Source organism: Ceratotherium simum, chromosome 20, assembly GCF_057802395.1.
Source record: "Ceratotherium simum simum isolate JZ-2026a chromosome 20, ASM5780239v1, whole genome shotgun sequence".
Lineage (NCBI taxonomy): Eukaryota > Metazoa > Chordata > Mammalia > Perissodactyla > Rhinocerotidae > Ceratotherium > Ceratotherium simum.
The window spans coordinates 40717517-40736538 of record NC_141919.1 but is presented as its reverse complement, the minus strand read 5'-3'; the positions used below and the strand labels follow the sequence as shown (position 1 = coordinate 40736538).

At 39.2% G+C, this 19022-nt stretch overlaps 2 pseudogenes; both read right to left on the bottom strand.

Annotated features, from left to right (window-relative positions):
* Nucleotides 1-1210: 1210 nt before the first annotated feature.
* LOC147914426 (interferon alpha-4-like) lies at nt 1211-1884 on the bottom strand (annotated as a pseudogene).
* A 3576-nt stretch (nt 1885-5460) lies between these two features.
* On the bottom strand, nt 5461-12178 carry LOC147914425 (interferon beta-like; annotated as a pseudogene).
* Between the last annotated feature and the right edge of the window lie 6844 nt (nt 12179-19022).

The following is a 19022-nucleotide window of genomic DNA, read 5'->3' as shown; positions in this document are numbered from 1 at the left end:
AATGCCATCTATTTCCCAAGTGTGCTGGGCAGTTTCCATCCACATTTTCATGGGATGCGTTGAATCTTCTAAGCAGTTTCAGTCTTTAAACATGGTGCTTCTCACCTTTCTCTCTCATCCTGTTAACTTTTATGGCATATTCCACCTGCTGTTCCCTTTGAGAGTTCTTCCCCTCCCTTTTTTAACGTTGAAGAGTCCTAGAAATCAATTTTAAGTCCTTTTCTCATTCTATACTCCTTGCCATGTGACCACATCCCTCCCCACACTTTACAGTTCATGGAATTGCTTGTAAATTGCAAATACTGGAACTATCCACTGGACACTTGCCACTTAGATGTCTACCTACCAGGCAAATAAAGAGAATATCTACTGCTTTTGTTCTTACATATCCTGACATGACTCAATTCAGCTTCTGCAGAGAGAATTCCATTTTTCCCTTTTTCTCATTCTAGCATTAAATCAACTGATATTAATTTCTACTATTAATTAATATTAATTTTAAAAATAATTAATATTTAATTATCAATCAACTGATTATTGGTTTTAGGTTACTTTCCTACAAAAATCAAACATCACGAGAAAGCAGGAATTGTATTTATTATGTCCACCTCAGCATCCTGAGGGCACTGACATACAACTCCATGGCTTCAGAGCAGAAGTCCATTTTACTTCTAACTTGGACATAACAATGATGAGTAAACGAAATGTGCCATCCATTCTTTAATCAGGTTGCACACTCAAGTGTGGTATTTCTTTTTTAAGGAATAAATAAATACAAGATAGTTTCTATACTAAAAATTTAATGAACAAAGAAAATAATAAATTGACCAAATATAAAGAATATATTTTGTTATATTAAACCACAATGTAAAGGTACACATAATATTATATGAACAAAAATAATTTAAATATTATAAATAATTAAATAAATTATTATTTAAATAGATCAGCATGGTCATCTGTATGAGACTAGTGTCCATGGGGTTAAACACAATATTCATTAATACTCTTCAAAACATTTTACAAACTTGAACGAATTCAGGTCATGATTACAGCAGAACTGAGAATCGTTGACATGGCAGAACACGTGGATTAGAGTGTGATATTATTAGTCAGTGAGAATCCATTTCCATGTTAGAACCAGGTGTCATTCCTGCTCAGCTCATTAATCTTTCTTGCCCACAGTTTGTTGACCCAGTGAAGAGAAGGATCATGGTGATTTCTGCTCCCTGACAATCTCCCAGGCACAAGGGCTGTATTTCTTCTCTTGCCCAGATACTAGAGTGATTCTCTGGAAGTATCTCCCTCACAGCCAGCATGGAGTCCGCATTCATCAGAGTCCTCTTCCACCCCCACACTCCTGGGTCAGACAGGCTTCCCAGGTCAGTCAGCTGCCCCAGTCAAGTCCAATGTAGAATGTTGTCCAGGAGGGTCTCATCGGAGGCAGCAGATGAGCCCTCTGTGCTGAAGAAGAGGTGGAGAGATCTGCTGGATCATCTAAGTGGACCCACAGAGATGGCTTGGAAGCCTTCTGCCAGAACTGGATTTGCCATCAAATACCTCTTGGGGGAATCCAGGAAGTCATTTCTGTCCTTCAGGCAGGAGAAGGCGGAGATTCTCCTCATTTGTGACTGCCCAGGAGCATCAAGAGCCCTCGTGTTGCCCAGGCCTGTGGGTCTGAGGCAAGTCACATCCCAGAGAGCAGATGGAAGATGGCAGCTGAGCACCACCAGGGGCCGTCAGGAAGGAAAAGGGTAGGGCCGTTGGGGATCTTGCATGAGATGCTCCTGGCCTGGCTGAGATGGGTGATCTGTGACCCTTGTCTCTGGGTTCTCTGTAGACCTTCACCTTTGTTGCTCTGTGTCTTAAATAGGGCACACACATGGGTGTCTATTTTCTGAATGTTTCCCTTACTTTCCCTACTGTTTTCTTTTTTTTTTCCTTTGCCTCACATTTTTTCTTTCATTGGGTTTAGAGCAGTGTTTCTCAACCATTTTTTTTTTTTTCATCATGGCATCCACATGCCTGCAGAGTCTTTTTATGTTTTTTCCTAACCTGAACCCTCAAGAAAACTTAGTAACACAGGGAGCTTACTGCATATCTGTTTATGTGTATTCTCTCTACATCTCTACTTTATGCATAGAAAAGAGAGTGCATACTTTACTCTTTCTATTCAGTACAAAATTAAGAGAATAAAGCTAAAATTTACCAAGATAAAAGTCAAGATTTGAAAGCTATTGACATTTTAATTTATCTTCATAAATATGAGTTTGCAGAGGGACTTTTAATCGCGATATATTAATTTATCTAAATAGTAATGTATCAAATTACACATATTCATATTAAAATTTTTTACATGAATACATCATTATAATACCAATAATATGATATATATAAAAATCTTTCAGAACTGCTAAGAAACAATTGAAAATTCAAAATTATTTTCTTAACATGTATTTTTACATACATAATTTTCACTTTAAGCATGTCAAAATGAATTTAACTTCACTAGCTGCTAGATACTCTGACAATATCTTTTCTTTTCTGCTATCAACATAATTGTTAATGGTTGTTTCACTTTTATAGATTAAATAGTAAAATATAAACTATTTGCATTTTAATTCCTCAACTCCCACCTCCACCGCTCAGAAGCACTGAGGCTCAAAGCACTAAGCAACATCCACAGAAAGCCAATGGCAGCTCATAAATAAGTGAAGGCCACCACTTTCTCACAGTATGACTTTGAGATCAAGCAAATAGGCGGATGGAAGGAAGTCCTCCCATGGGCCACCCATTCATCATAGAGTTTTACAGCACTGATCTTGCACACATTTTTTGTGTATCTTCCATGAAGACTCAATGTCAATAGCTTGTTATATGATACTACAAGAAAACCCAACCGAAAAACAAAATGAACTGAACTGGGCATAAGATTTCTTTGGATAGTGTTGAGCTTTGGAGGCTGCCACAAATTACGGTAATATCTAAGATTTGTTCACACCCCTAGAACTGAATTTTGCACTTGTTGGTAGCGATATCATCCCCAATGCTTGAGGAACAGGCAATTTGAAACATCATCCAATTTCTTTGTGTTTTTGCATTAAATTTCAAGATCTCAAATTTCCCAAAAGAACTTTCAGAGGTTCAATTCAAGTCTCTATTCTTTTCAAACAAAGAGGAAAACATCTTTGTCCTTAATTCAAAACTGCATAAATAGAGATTATTGTCACATGAAGAATTCAGCTTTCAGCTCTGATCCTGAACCTTGCTTTACCTCTTCCTTTTTTTTTTTGCATAGGATTACAAGTTCCCTCCAGGCCTTCTGAGCTTCCTACTCTTTCAAATGGTAGGTGCTGCATAGTCTGAGATATTAGTTAATCCCCCATATTCATGACTTGAAATCCTAGTAGCTGTGATGTGATGAGCAATAGGAGGTTGGGCCTTTGGCTGGTGTTTGAGTCATGACAGCCCATGCCCTCATAGATGGAATTACTGCCCTAAGAAAAAAAGGCTCCAGAGAGATCCCTGCTCCTTCCAGCTTGTGAGGGAGCAGGGAAGAGTCTACAAGCTCAGAACTGGGCCCCTCCCACCACGAACACGCTGGAGCCGTGATCTTGGACTTCCAGACTCCACTAGTGTGATCAGTAAGTTTCCGTTTTTTAAGCTACCCAGTCTGTGGTGTTTTGTTACAGCAGCCCAAACTGGACTAAGCGTAGGTATAGAGACCATCTTTTTGGCAAAATCAGCGCTCTTTAGTAACTGGACTTTGTCTTATTCACTGTATGTTATCCTCAGCACCAGGCCCAGTATAATCACTCAAGATATAATTTTGCTAGAGCAGGTTTCTTAGATTTCACTCTTCCTACTGGAAGGTGTTCTGCATGAATGTCAAGCTATTTTGCCTAATCAAGCCACACAGTGACTAGGATTATAGTAGACATGGCTAATATATTCCCTCTACTCTTACTGGTGTCAATAATGCCTACCGAGGTTCATTGCTAAAACAACTAGGATTCTATTTCCTTTAAGGTGTATTATTGGCCCTGAAATTCCAATCTCTGCAAGAGCAATACGATTTTCAGCCTCTGCCTAGCGCTGTATTAAACTCCACAAGTGCATGACCTCCATCTCTAATTTGCCCTCTGCTTTTCACTTAATAGAAAACAACTAGCCTGGTGTCATACACTTAGAGCCACACATCCTAAACTCCACACACTCCCTAGGTCACACAGCTCACAGCCCAACCAGACAATTTACCACATTACTTTTTGAGGTGGGCAGTCATCTACTGTCCCCAAATTATCAGTCCTGCAAGGCCTATCCTGCCCCTTGTCCAGTATGGACAAAATCCCCAGACACGATATTGAACTGTAAATAGTTGTGACATGTTTCCATCCCTCGGAAACCTAGACTTCAAATGATCTGATAATCTTTCAGAATTGACACTTGGTAAAAAGTCAGCCTGTCTATACAGAGGATAAAGTTATCAAATGGGATCCGATTTTTTTACATAGCCAAGTAAAATTTTATTATTCATTATTTTCATGATTCAATTAAACTGTTTATATCACTCAACAAGTAAATGATCTAAAATTATAAAATGAGCATAAGGATTTGCATAGTAGACACAGTTTTTCTTCTCCCTCTGTCAGTTGTCTGTTGCCCAGGAAGGAGACAGAAATGCTCCACCTCCCCAAGACACCCATACATCTTAGTTTGTCCCATGAAGAAGAAGTACTATAAAGGGACTGCTAGCTTAACAGTGTCACCAGAAGGTGCCTGGGACTTCTCACTCTTAGGCTTAGAGGCACATAAACATTTTAAAATCCTGTGGGGTCTAGGGAGTGTAAGAGGGGAGGCGGAAGCATCCTGCAGATGTAATAGGGATGAAGCTTGGGCAAGCACAAGAGACTGAAATATTCCTCTGGTTTACCCTGGCAGCCAGTCCAAGAATTCTAACTTTAGGGCCAGAGAGTGTGGGGCACAGAGTGAAGCAGCAGGTGCCTGCTCGATTTTCTAGTTCAGAGCCTCCTGCCTGTCTCTTCCATTTTCACTGGCTCCAGGCCGCATTTATTCTCCCTATAAAGTTCATGGTCCCCTCATCATCTCTTACCTTGTATTTTGCACATGGGCTTCACCTTGGATTTTAAATGCCTTGAAGGCAGGGCCCAGAAACTATACTAGATTGTCTGCAGGCACATTTCTACAAAGAACATCTGATAGATACTCTGCAATTTTTAACATGGGTGGTTATATGTCAAGTTGGAAATTAAAGCAGGCAACATGTTGACTGTTGTTTCATAATTTATTTTCAAGGTAAAGGTTTAAATAAATAAATAAAAATAACTTAATTCATAAGTTAGTAAAAAAATTCTCGAGGTCTTTAACTGTCCTTTCAAGCGCATAGTGCATTAGCTGTCCAGTCACTGAAAGGCGCCTCTGCTGGTTGAAGGCTTTCAATCACCTGAAATCACCCATCAGCGTATTGTCCAGGTTCTCAGAGAGCGTACTTTTTAGAGCCGAGATCTTCAAAGTTTTGGAGGTAAATCTGAGGAGTCCGGTAAGGAAGGAGAAAGTTCCTGAGTTTCCGGCTTGGACTGTTGTCCAGGCACAGCGGCTGACACAACCCACTTCTTGGCCTTCAGGTACTGCCGCGATCCGTCGTGTATTTCACCTCACGTGCGGAGCAGGCGTGTTTTCCCACAGGTGAAGTTTTCAGCTTCTCCGTTATTTCATCCACGTTTGTCTCTCAGGCCCGAAAGTCCATCTGCAGGTGGACTTCCAGCGTGGAGCCTCTGGACGACGGTCTCATTCCAGCCAGTGCTAGCGAAATTTCTTCTGAAAATACCTAAGGTCTTTGCCGGAGCATCTGTCTCATGGATGACCAACCACGTAAGGCGTCCTCCTTCTGCAACTGCTGTGGATTTGCTCAATCTCCTCGGGGACCTCGGAGTTCATTCTGTCCTCACTTGTGGCAATAGGGTCCCATTCAACTGCTGCAGGAGATTCTGAGCATGCCTAAGTGCTGCTTCTTGGTTGGGACCGAAGCAAGTTGTAGTTCCTGGGAAAGAGCCACGCAGTGCAGGAAACACAGCAGGAGAGCCATCTGGAGGATACACCTGTCGGTCCATGATGAAAACAGGTAAATTTGGGCGTTGCCTCTCTACCACCTCGGAGTGCTGGAGTAAAGGCTGCAGGAAGCTTGAGGACAGTGTCCCTTCTACTCAATGAGGTGTGGGCTATTTATGCCGGATGGTCCCTCCACTCTTTCTACTTCAGAGAATTTCCACTTTCAATTCTCCTCCCTTTCTGTTTTCCATATGTCATTGAAATCATTAGTAGTCTTTAGAAACTCTCTTTTCTTTACACAAAGCTCCTATTTTATTTTATATAAGCTAGGAAAAAGATATACAGACTCTGAGGATTTCTAATGTTTTTGTCAGGTTTCCATGAATTGTTCAATACCTAAAAGGAAAAAAATAAGCCAAATCATTTAGGACTCTACTATTACAGGGATTTCTTTCATTTTGGCATAAGTATTTTTATTTTCTGTTTTAGTATTATGAGATTTTTTGAGGGTTGGGGGAGTCTTTGTATGAGAGAATTTTCTTTTCATAAGAATTAGATTTAATTCGATTAGCTATCTCAAAACAGTAAATATATACAATTTATGATGTTAAAAAAGACAAGTACTTTTTTGTATCTAAAATAGAATAATGTTCAACTAAATTAATCTGAATTTTTTTGCATTGCCTTTAACCATATCAAGCAAGAATGACATAGCTTTATCAGTCTTATTTGTTGCTTTATCTGGCAATCTCAACTATCTAGAAGATAATTGAAAACTAGGGATTAAGCAATATCTGTAAGCAGACAAAATGAGAGTTACACAGGCCATGCACAAAAGCTCGTGGATGCCTTTATAGGAGGCCTTGTGACCATTATTGAGGGCCAATGTATTCTTATTTTGTACATATTTCTAACAAATCGAAATGTCTCATTTTCCATTCCTGTGCAAATAGATACCACATATTACAAGGAGATCTAGAAGGAAAATGTGAGTAAAAGAGATCAAGCAATCAGGGGATGTTACTGTTAAGACAAATGGTCCTATCTCAATAGTTCTGAGGCCATTTTTTTTTAGAGTGTAGTAACCGATTTTCATAAAGAGAGAATCAGTAAGAAGTAAAATTATGATTTTTATATCCTGTTTATATAGGCGAGGAGACAAGTCATACATTTTTAAAGATTTCAATACAAAAATAAGTTATAATAATTATATTTCAAATAGTTATTTTTAGTTTTCAGAAAACACGTTAATCTTTCAACATGAATTTAGTGAATCCCACTGTGCAAGAACTATAGCATGAGCTGCTGCGGGTTGTAATCCCTGCTCTCATGGATCATACAGTTATGTTGGAGAGAAGAGCATTAATCAAAGAAATACACAAAAGTAAAATGCAACGGTGACAAGTGGTACAGAGGAGAGGTTCGTGGTTCTGTGGGTTCCATATGTAGCATAGGGAACATAATGTAGCAGGAGAGGTCAGAGAAGACTGCCCTCAGGTAGTGACACTGGAGCTGGAATCAGAAGGAAGGTGAGATGGGACTGCATGTGCAAAGACCTGTGGTGGGAGGATGCGTGGTAGGGCAGAGGACAGGACCGAGGCCATTGCAACCTTGAAGTCAGAGAGTGGTCAGAGAGTGGTCTGAGATGGGGCCAGAGGGCAAGTGGCAGCCAGATAGGCGCCCAGGGATTCTGAGGCCATGTTAAGAAGGTTTGCTTTATCCTAAGAGCCGTAGATGTCATGAAAGGCTTTTAGACTGGAGTGGAATAACTTGAATAGGTTTGGAAAAAAATACTCTCTCTACAGTAAGCAATAAGTAATGGAGGGAGGGCAGATGGCCCCAGGCAGAACAGTTAGGGGACTTACCAATATGTTAGACCAGGAGGATAGTGGTGGAGAAGAATAAACTTATTTATGTCAAGTCTCTCATTTCCTGACAACACCAGATTCAAATGCTTGAGGAAATTCTGCATCATTTTACAGATAGCTGCAACAGTTCTCTCTTGGTTCTATGGGTTCGATAATTTCAATATATGCTTCATGTTGAGGACATTACTTCTATTGTACCAAATCGAAGCCAGAGGCTGGGAGAGTCTGGGTAAATGTGGATTCATGAACCTGGAGCAACCCTGAGCTCCAGGTTTCCCCTGGTCAATAGATTTCCTGTCTTCTGATCTTTACAATATGCTCAACCTATCTCCCAAATGTCCCTCCATTCCTAGTCCTTCTTATTCACTGGCTGTGTGTAATCAGCTCTCCCCAGACGGGCCTATCTATTAGTGACATCTGAGGTGTTCCTAACAAACTACTCATGCTTGAACTGCGCTGATACAATGCCCCCTAAATGGGGTGGAGAGGAAGCAATTTATCTTTCCCTCTAGACTGGGGGAGTGGAAAAAAGAGCACCGTCGTTAACTGAAATGAGTGAAGAGTACTGCGAGTTGGAAAGACGCAGCAAACAACCCACGAATACGGGGACGAGATTCTGGGAAGGCGGCTGTGGTGGCAGTGTAGTTTTGAATTTCCCTGAGTCCCTACACCAAAACAGACACTGCAAGTAGAAGAAACAAAAACCCCATCTAACGTAAAAACTGGGTGACAGAACCACAAAATGCAAACAGATGGGGACAAACCACCCATTGCCACAAGACCTGCCTGGTAGTATCGTCCGTGTTGGAGAAAGCAGAAGCAACGGACTGAGAACCCCAGAACAGCCGAGAGGTGTTTACTGGACAGCCATCCAGGCTAGTTTGACAACAGCAGCTAAAACTGGAAGGGATTTTGCCCAAAGCAATAGCTGGTGAGTGTGAGGGGCCTCAGTAAGTTCTGAAAGGCAATGAAAGAGTGTAGGATATGAGCAATTTTTCAAAACAACCAGGCACAGCTTCCTTTTGGGAAAGGGGAGGGAACTGCTAGAAGGAGACTCAAATTTGAGCAGGATAGAAACAACAGAGACAAGAAAGAAGGCCAGACCCGTGTGGGGTGGACAACTCAGAATACAAGCATACCACAGTTTTGAACAATTCACCAAAGCAACAGAAGGGGAGCTCCGTGAAGTTAAAAGAACCACTGACCACTTCTAGAAGTCAGGAGAATAAGCTCCTATAAAATCAAACATCAGCATAGTATTAGGGTTAAGTCTTATACAAAGTTATTATTAGAAAAGGCAAGTAAGGAGCAGAATAATATCTCTACAGATAATGAAAATATACCAGGAATGCATTCAACACAATACAGACTAAAATTTTAACATAGTGTTTACAAAGGAATTTAAAAATATTAAGAAATGATATAAAACAACATAAATCAGAATTAGACCAATTCAAGAAATGAAGTAATACATGTAAGAAATAATAATGAAAGAAAAACTCCACATTTTGGGGAATAAGTTATAGTCCCAAGAAATGAGAAATTCTGGGAAATCTGGCAGTGGAGAAAAGCTTCCAATCTGGGAAAAAATATTAGTAACTAGAATCAACAGCACAAAAAAATAGTATATATTGACCAAGACAAGGTTATTTTCAGGAAACTGAGGACGGTTAAACATTATATTGTCCACATCACATTATGTGGAGCAGATTATTTGATAAAATGACCCAAATTGTGAAGCAAATTTGCGTATTTTAAAAATAATTTTGGAGTAAGGAAGACATTTCTCAACAAGGTATAAAATCCTAAAACTATAACAGAAAACGTTGATAAATCTGACTATAAACAAGTTATACGTTTCTGTGTGGCCAAAACACAAAGTCAAAGAGGAAGAGCTGTTATCAACACCAGTCACCACACACAAGAAAGGAATTATTTCCTTCATGTAGAAACAGCCCCTAAAATTAATAGAAAACTTTAAAATAGCCAGACACCAGGAAAAGAAATTTAAGGGCCAGTAAAGATATGAAAATCTGCTCAATATTTACTAAGAAATGAAACTCAAACTAACAACAAGGTAACCACTTTTACTAAAAGATTTGCAAAGGCGTGGAGAAATGGTATTCTAATATACACTCCATGGAAGTATAAATTTCTGCAAGCTTGTTAGAGAGTGGGGAAGACTGTTTTTTCAAAAATGGCTGGAACAATATCCCCCATCCCATGTGATAATCTGCAGTGTGGCTCTGACTGTCTACCAATCAACAGCTGGGGTCTGCATCCCTCCTCTTGAATCGGGGCAGAATTCTGCGGTAGAAGCAATGTTGTGTAATTTCTGAGGCTGAGTCGAGAAAGATAATGCAGCTCCTACCCTGTTAGCTCAAAATCTTGTCCTTGAAGCTGTCTGTCACCAGGTAGTGGTCCAATTGCCCTGCACCTGCCATGCTGTGGGAGAGCCCAAACTAGCTCACAGGGAAAGACCGTGCAGAAATTGGCAATATGTTTCAAAATTTAAGATTTCAAACAATGGAATTGTCCTTTAATTTGCAATACCACTGCTAGGAATTTACCTATGGGTATTCCTGCTGAAGTAATGTGTATATGTGTGTATATTTGTGTGTATATACATCATAAATTTATGTTATATGAACATTTATGAGTGTTCATTGTAGCACTATCATAGTAAAAAAAGACAAATTAAATATCCATCAGTAGGGAATCAGTTAAGTAATAGTATAGTATAGACAAAATAGAAATACTATATAGCCATTAAAAAGGAAGATCAGCTGATATGGACCTATATCCCAGACATATTTAATGAAAGAGCAAGACACATAACAATGGATATGGTATTATCATTTGTTTCATTAGTTAATGGAAAAATATACACATGTATGTTGATAAATGCATATAATTATTTTCTCTGGGCACATTTGCTCATCTATTATTAGTAGTTACCCTAGGAAAGAATGCTGACAGGAGTGAGGGCGCAGTAAGGAGGAAAATTCTTTCCCTTTTCCCTTTGTACCTTTAGAACTGTTTGTGCCTGAGTTTTTCCCCATGATAAAAAGACATCTGGGAGATAGGATTATTAGGCATTTTCATAATTTAGTGTACTTTATTTGTTTGAAAAGAATTTAATGTGTTACTAAATTTTTAACCTTTCTTTTGCTTTATTCACATTTTATGATTTTTGTATAATGAATATATATTATTAGAAAATAAAAGCACCCAGTTATATTCAAAAGGAGGACATAAAATTGTACATACAAGGCAGCTATGTAAAAGTATGTAGAGAAAAAAATAATAACAGGAAATATACCAACGTTTTAATAGTGATTATGTTTGACTTGCAAAACTAAAGGTGTTTTTTTTCTTTTGTCTTTGTGTGGTTTTCCAATTTTCCACCAGTGAATGTATTCTTTCTATAGATTAATCTAAACTAAAAAAAGAACGAATAAGGGCCAGTCTTTCTGGTTATTCTGCTTCTTCCGTGGGTTTTATTCCCTCTGGCCTCTCGACCTTTGCCCCCCACCTCTGACCAGCCCCTCACCCATCTCATGGGTTCTGCACAAGGAGTTTCAGACAAAGCAAAGGCATCTCTCAGCTGTTCCACTTTCAGATGCCCAGTAAAGTCAGTCATTGAGTAATTCCTCAGGGTGTTTCTCTTTGAAAAGGATCCTTGGATTAGCCTGAATGATCCACGGCTCACAGCACAAAGGGCAATGCAAAGGAGTCACAGAGGTCAGTCAGAATAGAGATGGTCCACTGCACTCAGTGGATGGAGGTCATCCCAGGAGTCTGGTCAAGGGGCCTGGCCCTCCGGGGTGACTTGCACACTCGTGCAGAGCTGACCTCCCCAGGTGTGACAGAGGGACTCCTCATCCTCCCCACATCCAGTGATCTCTGACCCTCCATGCTGAGAGAGTTCATAATCTAATGGAATAAAAATAATAGCAGTGGCAGTAGTAACAGTAGTGTTAGTTACCATATATTGAGCACTTACTATGTGCCAATCTCTGAATAATCTTCACAGTACACATTTAAGATGGGTTATTATCATCTTCATCTTATAGAGGGCGAGACTGAGGTTCAGAGAGGCTAAGTAATGTGCCCAAGATACACACAGCTAATAAAATGGGTGGATGGCATTCAAACCTTTGCTTTTTCCTGTATATCACAGTTAGAACACTGAAGTAGACCAAGCCAGTGCCTTCAGATGAGTGCGTGGTGCCATCCATGGTGGCGATGGTGACTCTCAAGGGAAAAAGAAGTTATAGCTGATCGGAGGATAAGGAGGCACTCCGCGCACTTAGTGCGGGCAGTGTGCCTAATGAAGTGGTGTGAGTTGCACAGGCAGAGGGGACTGTGGTGAAGGTGACATGGTGGAGGGCATTCTAGATCAGCGCTGCCCAATACAAATATAATGCAGGCCACATAAGCAAGTTAAAATTTTCTAGTAGCCACATTACAAGAGTAAAGAAACAAGTGAAGTTAATTTTAATAGTATATTTTAAGATAACAGATCCAAATATTATCATTTCAACATGTAATCAATATAAAAGTATTGACATAATTCTTTTTCATACCGTCTTCAAAATGTGATGCATATTTCTACATTCGTACTGCAGTTCTTTGGACTAGTCAAGTGCTCAACGGGCGCATGCGATTAACGGCTACCATAATGGCCAGCACAGCTCCAGGCGGAGGGACCAGCAAGAGCAGAGCCAGAAGCATGGCCACGTTTGCCAGGAGCAGATAGAAGGAACTTCAAATTGTGGACAGGCTGAGTGTTAGGAGTCAAGGGGACTGAGAGTGGAAAAATCAGCTTGAGGTGTCCTCTGGAGGCTCTTGAGAGGCCACAGGGTAGCGTTTGCAGTTAATTCAGGGTCCGTGGGCAGAGCGCGGCCTGCAGTTTGCCCTGGGCAGAACAGGCGGGGATGTTGGAGGGAAGTGGAGCAGGCAGAGGAGAGGCGTCCTGCCCAGGCGCTCCCCTGGCTGCAGAGGTGAAAATAGAGGCCCCGGCTAGGAAATTGGAAGAAAGGGGATGGATGCAGAGTAATAAAAAGGGGATTCTTCTTTCTGGTTTCTTCCCTTTGTCCTCTTCCCAGTTCTTGCTCTTGTCTTCATGAGGTGCTTCCTAACACGTCTCTTCCAGTCACCTTAAGATGTTTCTCCTCTACCCCTTCTCCTGAGGGTCTGCTGATAATCACTGCAGAAGCCCACGTATGAATGGGTTAAAAATCTCTTCCTTTGTAAGACATCGTCCCTTATTTTGTTTCATTTCCCCTAATTTATTAGAGTTTTATCACAAAACCAGGAAAATTCACATAACCCTGTCTCTCCCAAGGAAATCTGTTTTCTTCCCCCGGCCTGATATACACCTGCATTGCAAGGATTAATGCCAGGGGCCCTTTCCTAGCACCTTTTCCTTTGCTATTTGAAGCCCTTTTTCACTTCACCCCTCTGTGGAGACTGTTTTTGCTCGCGTCCTCTGCGACCAACTTTCTGTGGTACAGAGAGCTACTTCTGGTTCCTGTACCAGTTTCTTCTGGTTAATGAGGCTTTTCAGAGACGGAGAGACATTCAGAAAGTAAAACTAGGATGACGTTTGTAGCCAATTGAAATCACCGTTTGAACTTGGAGCTGCTTTGCCATAAACCTCCCAGAGTAGAAGAGGTTCCTCCTCTTCTTGTTCAGTACAGATTCTCTGTGCCAGACAATTATGTATCTAGAAATCAAAATTACAGTTGTCTTCTCCTCCTCATCTCTTCAATTATTTCTTCAAGGAGAAGGGCCCTACAAAAATGATAAATTAGACAAGATGAAGATTATCGAGAAGTTCACGAGCAGCGGCAAAACACAAACTAAGCCAAAAAAAGTCTTTCAGAGATATCTTGAAAGGGGTAGCAAAGTCTATATTAAGAGAATGTTTTGATACTCTCTTAATTTGATAAAAGGAAGAATTCCCTATTCCTCCTTTTGAAAAAAAGTGTATATAATAAACAGAAAATCATGCACAAATCTTAAGTATACAGCTTAACAAATTATTATAAAATAAAAACTTATGCCTGCTTTTGTAACCACAAACAAAGTGAAGATATAAACACTACCAACAGAACAAACCTGCCAGTCATTATTCCCTCCCTCCCCCCATCACTACTCTCCTCCCCCAGCATCACGACTGCCTTTTAACACCCTATATTCTGCCTGTTTTTGAACTTTGTATAAATGCCTTCTTTCCCTCAGTAATATGTCCTTGAGATTCATCTATGTTGTACGCAGCTTGCAAAAATGTGTCATATCCATTTAGAAATGCCACACTGTTTTATCTTTTTCACACCTGATGAACATTTGGGATTTTTTTCCTCCTGATTTTTTGTCATTATCATTAATTCTGCTATGAAAACCCATGTGTGTATCTTCTGGTGCACATTTGTACATATTCCTGTGTGGTATATGCCTAGGAGGAAGTAACTGGGTCATAGAATATGTGTATGTCCAGATTTAGTAGATAACATGAAACATATGTCCGAAATGTTTGTACCAATTTCCACTCTCACTGTCAGTGTATGGGATTTACCATTGCATGACACTCTTGTCAACACTTGGTATTGCGGTCCTTTTTTTTTTTTTTGATGTTTTAATAGTTTATAACGTGAAATTTTGGGTTGTATATTTTTGTTTGTCCATCACCATATATATGTCTCCCTTCATCCCTTCTGCCCATCCCCTACCCCCATTGCCCCTGCTAAACCACAATACAGTTTTTTCTGTCCATGTGTTGGTTTATATTCCTCATATGAGTGAGATCATCCAGTGTTTGTGTTTCTCTTTCTGGCTTACTTCAGTTAACATAATACCCTCCAGGCCCATCCATGTTGTTGCGAATGGGACTATTTTGTCTTTTTTTATGGCTGAGTAGTATTCCATTGTATATATATACCACATCTTCTTGATCCAATTATCAGTGGAGGGACACTTATGTTGATTCTGTTTCTTGGCTATAGTGAATAATGCTGCAATGAACATAGGGGTGCATAAGCCTCTTTGGATTGTTGATTTCAGTTTCCTTGGATAGATTCCCTGTAGTGTGATAAGCTGGATCATAGGGCATCTCTATTTTTAATTCTTTGAGGATCTCCATATTGTTGTCCATAGAGGCTGCACTAGTTTGCATTCCACCAGCTGTGTATGAGGGTTCCTGTTTTCCACATCCTCTCCAATGTTTGTTGTTTTTGTCTTGGTGATCATAGCCATTCTAACAGGCGTGAGGTGATATCTTAGTGTTGTTTTGATTTGCATTTCCCTGATAATTAGTGATGTTGAACATCTTTTCATGTGCCTATTGGCCATCTGTATATCTTCTTTGGAGAAGTGTCTGTTCATTTCCTCTGCCCATTTTTTTGATCGGGTTGTTTGTTTTTGTTGTTCAGTTGTGTGTGTTCTTTACATATTATGGAGATCAACCCCTTGTCAGATATATGTTTTGCAAATATTCTCTCCCACCTGGTGGGTTGTCTGTTTGTCTTGATTCTGGTTTCGTTTGTCTTATAGAAGCTCTTTAATCTGATAAAGTCCCACTTGCTTATTTTTCTTTAGTTTCCCTAGTCTGGGTAGGCATGTCATCCAAAAGATTCCTTTATGACCAATGTTAAATAGTGTGTTGCCTATATTTTCTTCTATGAGTTTTATAGTTTCAGGTCTCACCTTCAGGTCTTTGATCCATTTTGAGTTAATTTTTGTGAATAGTGATAGCAGATGGTCCACTTTCATTCTTTTGCATATGGCTGTTCAGTTTTCCCAACACCATTTATTGAAGAGACTTTCCTTTCTCCATTGTATGTTCTTAGCTCCTTTGTCAAAAATTAGCTGTCTGTATATGTGTGGTTTTATTTCTGGGCTTTCAATTCTGTTCCATTGATCTGTGTGTTTGTTTTTGTACCAGTACCATGCTGTGTTGATTACTATTGCTTTGTAGTATGTTTTGAAGTCAGGGATTGTGATGCCTCCAGCTTTGTTCTTTTTTCTTAGGATTGCTTTAGCTATTTGGGGTCTTTTGTTGCCCCATATGAATTTTAGTATTCTTTTTTCTATTTCCGTGAAGAACGTCATTGGGATTGCATTGAATCTGTAGATTGCTTTAGGTAATATGGACATTTTACCTATGTTTATTTTTCCAATCCATGTCCATGGGATGTCTTTCTGTTTCTTTATGTCATCATCAATTTCTTTCAATAATGTCTTGTAGTTTTCATTGTGTAGGTCTTTCACCTCCTTGGTAAGATTTCTTCCTAGATATTTTATTCTTTTTGATGCAATTGTAAATGGTATTATCTTTTTGAGCTCTCGTTCTGTTAGTTCGTTATTAGCATACAGGAATGCAACTGATTTTTGTAGATTGATTTTGTACCCTGCGACTTTGCTGTAGTTGTTGATTATTTCTAATAGTTTTCCAACAGATTCTTTAGGGTTTTCTATTTATAAAATCATGTCATCTGCAAATAGTGAGAGTTTCACTTCTGCATTGCCTATTTGGATTCCTTTTATTCCTTTTTCTTGCCTAATTGCTCTGGCCAAAACCTCCAGTACTATGTTGAATAGGAGTGGTGAGAGTGGGCAGCCCTGCCCCGTTCCTGTTTTCAGAGGAATGGCTTTCAGTCTTTCCCCGTTGAGTATGATGTTGGCTGTGGGTTTGTCATATATGGCCTTTATTATGTTGAAGTACTTTCCCTCTATACCCATTTTGTTGAGAGTTTTTATCATAAATCGATGTTGTATCTTGTCACATGCCTTCTCGTCTATTGAGATGACCGTGTGGTTTTTATTCTTTGTTTTGTTGATGTAGTGTATCACGTTGATTGATTTGCGGATGTTGAACCATCTCTGCATCCTGGGTATAAATCCCACTTGATCATGGTGTATGACCCTTTTGATGTATTGCTGTATTTGTTTGCCAATATTTTGTTGAGGATTTTTGCATCGACGTTCATCAGCAATATTGGCCTGTAATTTTCCTTCTTTGTATTGTCTTTGTCTGGCTTTGGTATCAGGGTGATGTTGGCCTCATAGAATGATTTAGGAAGTGTTCCATCTTCCTCTATTTTTTGGAATAGTTTGAGAAGGATGGGTGTTAAATCTTCTTTGAATGTTTGGTAAAATTCACTGGAGAAGCCATCTGGTCCTGGACTTTTATTTTTTGGGAGGTTTTTGATTACTGTTTCAATCTCTTTACTTGTGATTGGTCTATTCAGAGTCTCCATTTCTTCTTGGTTCAGTTTTGGGAGGTTGTATGAGTCTAAGAATTTATCCATTTCTTCTAGATTTTCCAATTTTTTGGCATATAATTTCTCATAGTATTCTCTTATAGTCCTTTGTATTTCCGTGGTATCTGTTGTAATTTCTCTTCTTTCATTTCTAATTTTATTTACTTGAGCCTCTTCTCTTTTTTTTTCTTGGTAAGTCTGGCTAAGGGTTTGTCAATTTTGTTTATCTTCTCAAGAACAGAAGTCTTTGTTTCATTAATCCTTTCTACTGTTTTTGGTCTCATTTTCTTTTCTTTTTGCTCTGATTTTTATTATTTCTCTCCTTATGCTGACTTTGCGCTTTGTTTGTTCTTCTTTTTCTAGTTCTGTTAGGTGTAATTTAAGGTTGCTTATTTGGGCTTTTTCTTGTTTGTTAAGGTGGGCTTGTATCGCTATGAGTTTCCCTCTCAGGACCACTTTTGCTGCATCCCATATGGTTTGGTATGGCATATTTTCATTTTCGTTTGTTTCCAGATAGTTTTTGATTTCTCCTTTAATTTCGTCAATGATCCATTGGTTGTTCGGTAGCATGTTGTTTAATCTCCCCATTTTTGTCACTTTCCTAGTTTTATTTTCGTGGTTGATTTCCAGTTTCGTAGCATTATGGTCTGAAAAGATGCTTGTTATGATTTCAGTCTTCTTAAATTTATTGAGGCTTGCTTTGTTTCCCAACGTATAATCTATCCTTGAGAATATTCCATGTGTGCTTGAGAAGAATGTGTAGTCAGCTGTTTTTGGATGGAATGCTCTGTACATGTCTACTAGGTCCATCTCATCCAGTTTTTCATTTAAGTCCACTATTTCTTTATTGGCTTTTTGTCTGGATGATCTATCCATTGATGTAAGTGTGGTACTAAGATCTCCTACTATTATTGTGTTGTTGTTAATGTCTCCTTTTAGGTTTGTTAATAGTTGCTTTATGTACATTGGTGCTCTTATGTTGGGTGCATATATATATTTATAAGTGATATGTCTTCTTGGTGGAGTGACCCTTTTATCATTATGTATTTCCCTTATTTGTCTCTCTTAACCTGTTTTATCTTGAAGTCTACTTTGTCCGATATGAGTGTGGCAACACCTGCTTTCTTTTGTTTGCCATTAGCTTGGAGTATTGTCTTCCATCCTTTCACTCTGAGCCTATGCTTGTCTTTAGAACTGAGATTTGTTTCCTGGAGGCAGCATATTGTTGGGTCTTGCTTTTTAATCCATCCTGCCACTCTGTATCTTTTGATTGGAGAGTTCAATCCATTTACATTTAGGGTAATTATTGATATATGTGGGCTTAATATTGCTGTTTTGTCACTTATTTTCCAATTCTTTTGCATTTCCTTTGTTTCTTGTCCCATTTGTTTTGGACTGCAATTCAGTTTGGTTGTTCTGTCTTATGACTCTTCTAGTTTTCTCTTTGTTTATCACATGTGATTTTGTTTTGATTATTTGTTTGGTGCTTACCTTGAGGTTTGTATAAAAAATCTTGTGTATGAGATAGTCCATTATCTGATGGCCTCTTATTTCCTTATACTAAGTCAATTCAATCACTTTCCTCTTCCCCTTCTAAGTTGTTCTTGTTATACCTTATTCTATCTTGTGTTGTGGGTGTGTGTTTACAATGATGAGTTTATATTTATTTTTGGTGAATTCCTTCCTTTGATCTTTGATTTTGGTATTTAAGTGGTTGCTAACCTATGCTGGTAAAGATCTACTATTTTTCTGATTTTGTCTACCTATTTTTCTCCTGGCTCCAAGCTTTGTATTCCCTTTCTTTTCTTTTATTCAGGCT